Below are 9,427 nucleotides of genomic sequence, written 5' to 3' on the forward strand. Positions count from 1 at the left end.
CCCCCGTCCCACCTTGACCTCCACCTTGTTTATGTTTAAAAGGTTGCTTACATTTATTACAAATAGCAATAGAATTTTCCTTATCTAAAGTCATAAATTGCCACACAACAGAAGTTTTAGGGCATTAATCATTCACCTTCTCCCTTGTAGGAGGTATAAGGGGTGGGCGTCCTGAATTTTGCTCCGTTGAATTTGTAGTTTCATTTGGAACATTTGTCACCGGACTAGTAGGTGTATCTTCTAATTCATCTTCTCCCGAACCAACTTCTACTTCTTCACCTGAATTTTCATCAAGATAAGGATTAATATCACCATAAATTTGTTGTAAAAGTTCACGATCGTGTTGAGCATTTGAATCAATATCATAAGAATTATCATCAACATAAGTAAAATCATTTGTATTAAATCTAACTCTAGAAGTACCACCACATTTACTCTTATTTTTTTCCTTACTACTTTTTTTATTAAAATTAAATAATCTACTAATGCCACTTGGTTCTTTCTCTTTTCCTTTACCAGTATCTGTTTTGTTAGAACTCATATTTAATTATATGTAAAGTATAATGTAAAAATAATAATAACACAAAAATTAATGACAAAAAATAAAATATAAATATTATGAAACGAATGTACCAAACGTTTGCATTAATAGCAGACGTTATAACCGATTCTTGAAGCTTGTAGTTTGTTGTAACTTGTAATTTGGAACTCCAATATTTGATAGCAAATATGAGAATTATATATATTATGGTATATAATATGAGAACTTAGAATTGAAATATATGTATTATGATATAATATGAGACTTAAATGGAATAAAAGATTGGGACTTAAGATTGAGACTTGAGAGGATATAAAAAATAGATGAGAGAATATATGATTTTGTAAGAAATAATAAGGGATAGAGGGGTATTTATAATATTAAAAGTGGGTTAAAGTGTATTTATGATAATTTGAGGGTTTAAAGTAAATTATTAAAAGTAGGGGTGGTAGGGGGTGTTGGGGAAGGGGAAAAACAGTCAATAAATCCGTTAGGGGGCCCACTAGCCGTTGCCCAACAAATATAATTCAAAAAAAAAAAAGTTGGGGAATCCCGCGAACCGGCCGGTTCATCCGGGCCCAAAGGGTGAACCGGCCCCTAACCGGTCCCCTATCCGAACCCCTCCCAAACCCCCGAAAATTTACGGGATCGGGTCCGACGAGCCGGTTCTCGAACCGGTCGCGGGCTGGGGCGGGCCGACCCGATCCCCCTGCCAACCCTAACCAGGATGAGGGTTCGCTTGGGGACCAGCAATGGTTCTCGAGTGCTGGCCACGTCCGGGGTGTAGGCTCGGGTCGTGACAATATATCACTCCTTTCAATCTTCAAATCTATATACCTTCCTGCAATACATTTTAACAAAAAAAAATAAAGAACTTACTAAATACCAGTTATAACAATTAAATTTAAAATACACAATCATATTTTTTTATATCACCAAACAAAAGTTATATACAAAATGGTGTATAATATGGTTAAAAATTGATGTCCACTTAATTATTCTTAAAATGAAATTCGAACACCAATTTATAACCAACTATATGTATAACATTGATTTATGAAGATTGATAAAGTTGAACTTGATTATATGTAATACCATATGAAATAAATAAAGATGATTTAAAACCTAATATACAATATTGATTACACTATATCATTTACAACAAATAAACTATCAATTTGACCAAATAATCTACCAAAACACTATTCATAACATATCGTCAAACTCAACTTTATGATGTTTTAAAAAGACCTAAAAAATAACAACTACTTCAATATATGTACCAAAAAATACATCTATTACACCATCAAAATTTACCAAATAAATAAAGAATGTTGGTATTCATTAAAAACTTACTACAAAAATCTAATTACACCTAATCACTACCAAAAAATACTCAATACATGACTTAAAATATACCTTCACTTTCACCAAATAATCTACCAATATATAATCACTAATACACATAACAAAACAAGTAGATTACACCAAAACAGAAGCGAATAACCAATCACGAATTGACACACTAATAACAAGTTAATATAAACTATCAATTACTTCAATACATGTACCACAAAATATATCAATTACACCAGCAAATTATATCGAAAAATTTAAAGATTGTTGGCGTTGATTTAAAACCTAATATACAATATGGATTACACTATATAATTCACAACAATTACACTATCAATTTCACTAAATTATCTCACCTGTTACTATTAATAATAGATCGTTATAATCAACTTTAACAACCCTCACAATTACGCCATAACAAATACCACAAACAACCTACCCAATTTTAACTCAGATATGGATGTTATTAAATGACTTAAAATACACCATAATTTATAATCATATAATCCTAAGATCATCGGATTTCGAATTAAATTTCAAGAAATAGACACCAATTTCCAGAAACAAAAAACATATACGTACCAACCAAATAGTTTATAAGATAACGATCATAGAAATTAAAAACACCAAATATAGTTATCAAACTTACCTGATACGTCCCATCGTTCGTTGTGTTGAAGTAGAATTGAAACATTGTTGGTAGCCATTATTGATTAAACTTACAGAATATGGAGGTACAGAGGTTTATTTTGGTCAAAACCCTTTTTTTATGGGAGAGAATATATAACTAAATTTGAGTAAATCGTGGCTCCTTATTATTCTTTTTAAAAAAAAATTAAAAAATCATTTGCTATATTTGAAAAAAAAACTATTGTTATGTAGATGAAAAATAAAACTAATGTTATATAGTGGTTATTAAGGCTATATATTTGTATACTTTAGTTTTTTGCCCTAATTTCATTAGATGGGGTCGTTGATAGACGCAAATCTAAAATTTAAAGTTAATAGATTCGATTTATATAGTGAAAAAAAAAAACTTTCTAGTGAGTCTTCAAATAAAGAAAATGTGTTTTTTCACATCGCTGATTTGACTTCATCGACTAACAATGCTTCAATTCTCCCTCGCTAGAAAATTATCGAGGCAACTGCAAAAGTCAATTTCCACGTCAATATTTTAGTGAAACTGTGGAACTAACCTAATAATACTTACTTGCTATCAAAATTCGTTCTTTTTCTCTCTTTTTGTGGCTATGCTAGCGCTTCTAGCATTAGGTTTAACATCATTTTATGACTTTCTCGATCTATGCTTATGACAAAATTACACCATTAAAAAGTCACAAAATGCAATGTGACAAAAAAAGTAAAAGTAAGCAATGAACTTAAACAATTGGTGAATTTCTATAGGATTCATCAATTGAATTTGGACATAAACAAGAATGTCTCTACCTCTTTGTACAATAAATGTACTGTGTACTTTACACATCCAATGAATGTTATCCAAATGTGTCACACTCATTTTTCTCTTTTTTTTTTCTTTCCTTTTTTGTTGTGGTCCCAATTTTAATTACCATTTTCCTATAGTGAATTTAATTATTCCAATTTGTTACTACATGGCAATTTTGGTTGCTTGGGTGAGTTAATAAGCATTTATCATATACTCATGATAAATTAATGAAACAAATTAGGACAGAAAACCATTGGCACTTTTGATCCGAACTTTGATTTAATGGTAAAAGTGTAATACGTGATGTATATATGAGATACGTACATATTATGAGTTTGAAATAGGTATAATTGGAGAAAGGTGGAGATAAAAGCTTATTTATCCATTCAATTTCGAAATTGTGATATATTTGATTGAAAAATAAATTATGATATATTTGAATGAAATTAAAATCACCCAATAGATTAAGAATATCATCGTACTCAATATGAGTTGTAGTTGGTATGATTTTACCATACTCTTTTTTTATTCACCATTCTTTAAGTCTTGATATGAGTATCGAATATCTAGCAGAAAACAAAAAAAAGTCTCACATGTCTACATTATTGTTAAGGTAACATAACAAAACTAAGAGATGATATTTATATATATATTCTCATAAAAATTAGTTATGTTAGGCTTATAATGTCACATGTCCATCAATAATATATGTACTTGGCCTTACCATGTATTACAAAAATTAAAGATTGTTAAATTAATGCAAGTCCAATCAAAATAATTCCTACATTAAATGCACTGAGATATTCCATCTTAATAATGTATCTTGACAACTTTGTATTTCTGTTTTTCCTTTTTTTTTATTTTTTTAAATCTTCATTGTCGGTTAAAATAGTTACTAATACATATTTTTTTTATAATAATTTAAAAGGCGTCACACAAATTGAAATATTACAACTTTATTATATCACTAAAAATAGATTTAGGTTTGATTTATTCTTAAAGGCCTGATACATGTATCAAGTCATACTTTTTCACTTTAAAAAGGTTTTAAGATTATAGGTTTTAGGATCAAGCGCTTATCATCATGTCAAAAGCTATAGTTAAAACGTAACTTTATTTCTTAACTAAGTCCACCAAGCAAGCGTCATGTTCAACCATGACTCTGACCCGGGCCACCCGGGCCCTCGTGGGTCTTGCCATAGGCAGGAAGTTGACATTACTCAACAATCCCCTTCCCAACACCTGTCTCATGCAGAATGTTGCTCTTGGGAATCGAATCCACGACCTTGACTCTGATACCACTTGTTAGGCTTAAACGCTTACAATCATGCCAAAAGTTATAGTTAATAGAAAAGGCACAACTTTATTTTTTAACTAAGTCCACCAAGCAAGCGTCATTTCGATCATGACTCCGACCTGAGCCACCTAGCCCCTCGTGGGCCTTGCTTGCAGGATGTTGACATTATTCAACAATGGGTTGTTGAGCGGCTGAAAATTTACAACGATTAAGTAAACTTAGGAGTCTAGAGGCACTTTTACGTGTGTTAAATGCATAGCTTGAATTAGTTGTTACATGAATAGAAAAGCATGCATGCTACAAAAGAATAGATCGATAATAAAACGAAATTTCTTTTATAATTTTGCCTTTTTTCCCTATATACTATTTGATAAATATCAATCGTCTTCATAATATTTTTGTACATATTTATAATGACTATTCAAGATAAACCTTCCATTTGATGAAATTGCAGTTGGCCTTAGGTAATAAAACTCTCATTTATTGCACATGATTGTATATTATTGATACTATGTGAACCAGGCTCAAATTTAAAAGGTGAATATATAAAGACCCAAAAATCTAAAAAAAATAGTTGCAGATAATGTAAAAACTATTTATGCTGACAATGCATGATTAATTTTCATCTTTTATTTTTTTGGAAATATTCAAATCAACGTGTGGTGTAGCATTAGTTTTGATTTAAAACACACGTCCAATTGACAAAGATAACATTTTTTTTTCTTTCTGCAAAATGGGATTATATTGTGGTTAGAAAATTAATTTTATAAAGAAATTGGGAACAGATTGGGGAACATTGTGAAATAAAATTTCTTTTGGTTTGCACAATCATATTTAAATGAAGATCTCTTGTCCAAGATATGTTTTGAAAGAATTAAAAAATATATATTAGAAAAATTTCTAGGGTGCTGTGGAATTATCTATTTGCTTCTATTGAGTTGTGTTTGAGTTGTGTCGTAGTGTGTGAATAAAGTCCCACGTGAAAAATAGGGAAAAAAATGATCTAGAAGATGTTAGTTATTTTTAATGATGTAAATCTTTTTAAAAAATTGTGTTAGTTGATTCAAAGCAAATAATATCATCACAATATTTTTAAAATATAATTGGATTGTTTTAGCCTAGTGTGAGACAAATAGTTTGGCAATATGAGAGATGGAGAAGTGCTGGCGCGGGGACCGACTTAGAGTCTTGCCCATCTATGCGCTAGTTTACTATCTCTACGCGTAGCTTTGAACATGCATATACAAAAAAAAAAAATCATCATAAATACGCAATTGATGTGGATGACACACATTTAATCTCCAAACGGATAAACGAATGATAATGGGTCATGTAAAACTTAATTCAACAAAGAGATCATTCGGTATCTCTAAACAAAGTCTCATATGAAAAGTTAGCTAGGTAGGATGACTAGTTTACAATAACCTTAATTTGTTAACCTCTTTTTTAAGTCGAGATTAATCAAAAATAACATTTCTACTTTCATAAAGATAGAAATAAGATCCAAGTACGACTCTTCTTACCCAACTTATAAAATAACCATACTTTAAATATTTCATATTGCAATCAAGAAGTGACACTTGCCAAAATAAATACAACATGTTTTCTACTAATTAAGTTAAAAGGTACCTTTAACTAACAATATTTGATCCCCCACACAAACAATGATGATGTTTTAAGAAACAACTTCCACATTGTTTGTCTAAAACATAAGTACTAGATCACTGCCTAATAACCTTGTGAACTAATCAATCATGTTTGCTTTTTTTGTTTTCAAGAATCACAACAAAGTAATTTTCACACAAATTAAATAGGACTTCTTTTCATCACAAAAGTATGTGTATATATAGTAAAACATACATCACATTCACAAAAAGCTAATTTCACCACAACCAAACATGTATATCTACACTTTATTTTATTTTTTTAAAATAAAGTTCCCAATATTATTAGAAACAGAAGATTTTACCACCGTAAATTAATTAAAAAAATTATATTATAAAACATGATTTTCTCACCCTATTTTCACTTGATCAACTCATCACTAGAAAAATGCATAGTAAAAAATAAATTCTTATTGAAATAACGAGAATTTCCTAATTTTTTCTTTTGAAAAGACTACTATTTTTTCTCACTTATTCAACTAAAATATCTGTAAAAATAACCAATATTTTTCAGTGAGAAATCTGATTTAAAAAATATTGATCTTTCAATAAAATAGGGTGTCTTCATGCTGATAATTTATATATTGAACTATATGTATGTAAAGAAAGGGAAGGCCAATTTAGTGACGGAAACCATTTTTTTTATTAAAAATAAAGACAATCTACTTTGAAAGTACCGAGTTTATGTAAATCAAATTGTATTTATTTTAATTATATATTTGTGTTAAAAATATATTAATTAAATATTGAACTAAAAATTATTTTGTGTTGTATATTAATATTTATTTGAGATTGCATATATAGAAACTAATTAACAAAACTTCAAAATCTGAATCCAAGGGAGTTAAAATAAATAAGATTCATTCATCTTGAATTTACCTCTAACCAATTAGAAGGTGTCATCTAGCACTCCGCCCTGACCCATTCCATTCTTTCGAGCAATTTTTCTCATAAAAGTTAGATCTCTTTTCTTTTTGTCTGATCGTCTCAATTAGTAAAATAATAATAGAATAGAAACTTAGATGTGATCAAGTTGTTTCTAAAGTCAAGGTTAGTAAATTGTTGATTGAGAGAGCCGGTAAAAATTGAAACTTTCAAGAAACTGCACACATATAATAACGTAACCTCACCCTATATTTTTCAACAATATCAATCTTTCTTAATTCAATCAAAATCGAGAACCGTGAAAATTGAAACCAGTATAAAGTGAATAAAACAAAATGATAGATCAATTAGCCAAATATAGTAGCAAGATACAATAGACTATACTAATATTGTTACATATTTGTAACTCCTCTTATATTTTTTTTTAAAATTTATATGTATATATTGGCATTTGGCAACCATCCAAAGCAACAAGCAATACTTTGTTAGACATGAATGTCTCTATTGTCTGTCTCATGACGACACAATATCTATGAGTCAAAAGATTTTTTTGTATATAAAATACACTTTTTTTCTTAGAATATATATTTAGCGGTAGAAAAACAAGGCTCTAGCATTAACATTATTAGTGCTGGAATATTATATTCTTACGTTCTATATATCAATGCTAAAATTGGAACACGTAATTTTATTTGGTTGAAGTTACATATATGCAAATTAGTCAAACTAATTGATCTTTTTTAATTGTTTAGGAGGTGATAGATATTGTTACAATCGACATATATGTTATGCATCTGTATTCTAAACAATATTGGTGATAATAAAAACTTTGCAAAAACAGTAAATGTTCAAAGTTTAAATCATTCAGTGAAGAACATAAATTAATTAACAAAAATCTAAAATCAGTAAAACGTACCAGAATTTGTATGAAACAGAATGGAAAGAAAATCGAGTCAACTGAATGCACAGTGTCCCCTTAAGGAAATTATTCTCCTCTAGTACCCAAGGTTTGAATTGGAATATATCCTCCATAATAGAACAATCTTAATCACCAGTGTATTGATACCCAAAACTCTGGTGTCAGCGAGCCACATAACGACAGTAAAGTACATGAATAAAATTTGTGTAGAAGAAGAAAAAGTCAGAAATTTCGTAAGTGAAAAGTTTGAGGATTCACAGATATTTATAGCCAAGAAGCACTGGTTTCGAAAGGTTGCAACCTTTCAGAATCCACACGACCATTCATGAAAGTTTGAAACCTTTCAAACTGTCATGGTTGTTCCTGAAAGTTGCCTTTCAGAACAACCATCTCCAATGGCGGGAAATTCAAATAAAACGAGAAAGTGTTTTAAATAAAATGGATCGCGCGGATCTGAGTCGGATCGGGTCGTTTCGGCTAATTATTTAAATAATTAAAACGTTTTGGCCATTTTATTTATTTTAATTAATTATATTAATAATTAACTAAATAATTAAAACAAACTTTGTCCAAAAATAATTTCTCGATCAATCATTTTCCAAAGACAAAGCCAAAGCCGAAGTCATGCTCGCGACGACGACGGCGCGAGGGGGGTCCCTCTTTCCAACCCTTTTAACAACTAGTAGAAGTGTTTCTCTATTTAAACACTTCAACTTTTTTTCCACCACTAGTAGGGAGAAATGTCTTTTACTAAAGCATAAGAAAATCTTTTCAAATTACTCTTTTCATCTTCCCTTCATTTCCCATTAACTTTTGCTATATACCCAACAATCTCCCACATTAATGAGAAATGGTCATTAATGCATGGACGAGTGTGTACTTTACAAACTAGGAACAATTGCATTTGGATAAGTAGGTTTTCCGTTGAACTTTCCGTAGTGAACATATGTCAGATATACTCAGTCAATCGGTAGATGTGATATCTTTGAACCGTCGAGCTTTGGTGTATACCTAGACAACCATATGTCACACAATTAATCTTTTACCGTTTATGGTTCTTACAGATGTGTTTGTTTCAGCCATGAACACCTCCTGATTTCATGAGTGTATAGAGAATAGGCTTTTGACAATAACTCTCTTTGAAGCGGCTTACATTTCACACTCACATAGGTGATTTCTAACTGTGTCATTGCTAGATACACTATTTGGTCAAATCTGTCAAACTTAGCAAATCATTAAAAAAATTTAATCTTTATTAACTCATTAACAAGCCTTAATGTTTCAACCTCGTTCTTGAACATTGTCTTCATCATGAGAATGG

The sequence above is a fragment of the Solanum stenotomum genome, chromosome 7 (genome assembly GCF_019186545.1).
Source record: "Solanum stenotomum isolate F172 chromosome 7, ASM1918654v1, whole genome shotgun sequence".
NCBI lineage: Eukaryota > Viridiplantae > Streptophyta > Magnoliopsida > Solanales > Solanaceae > Solanum > Solanum stenotomum.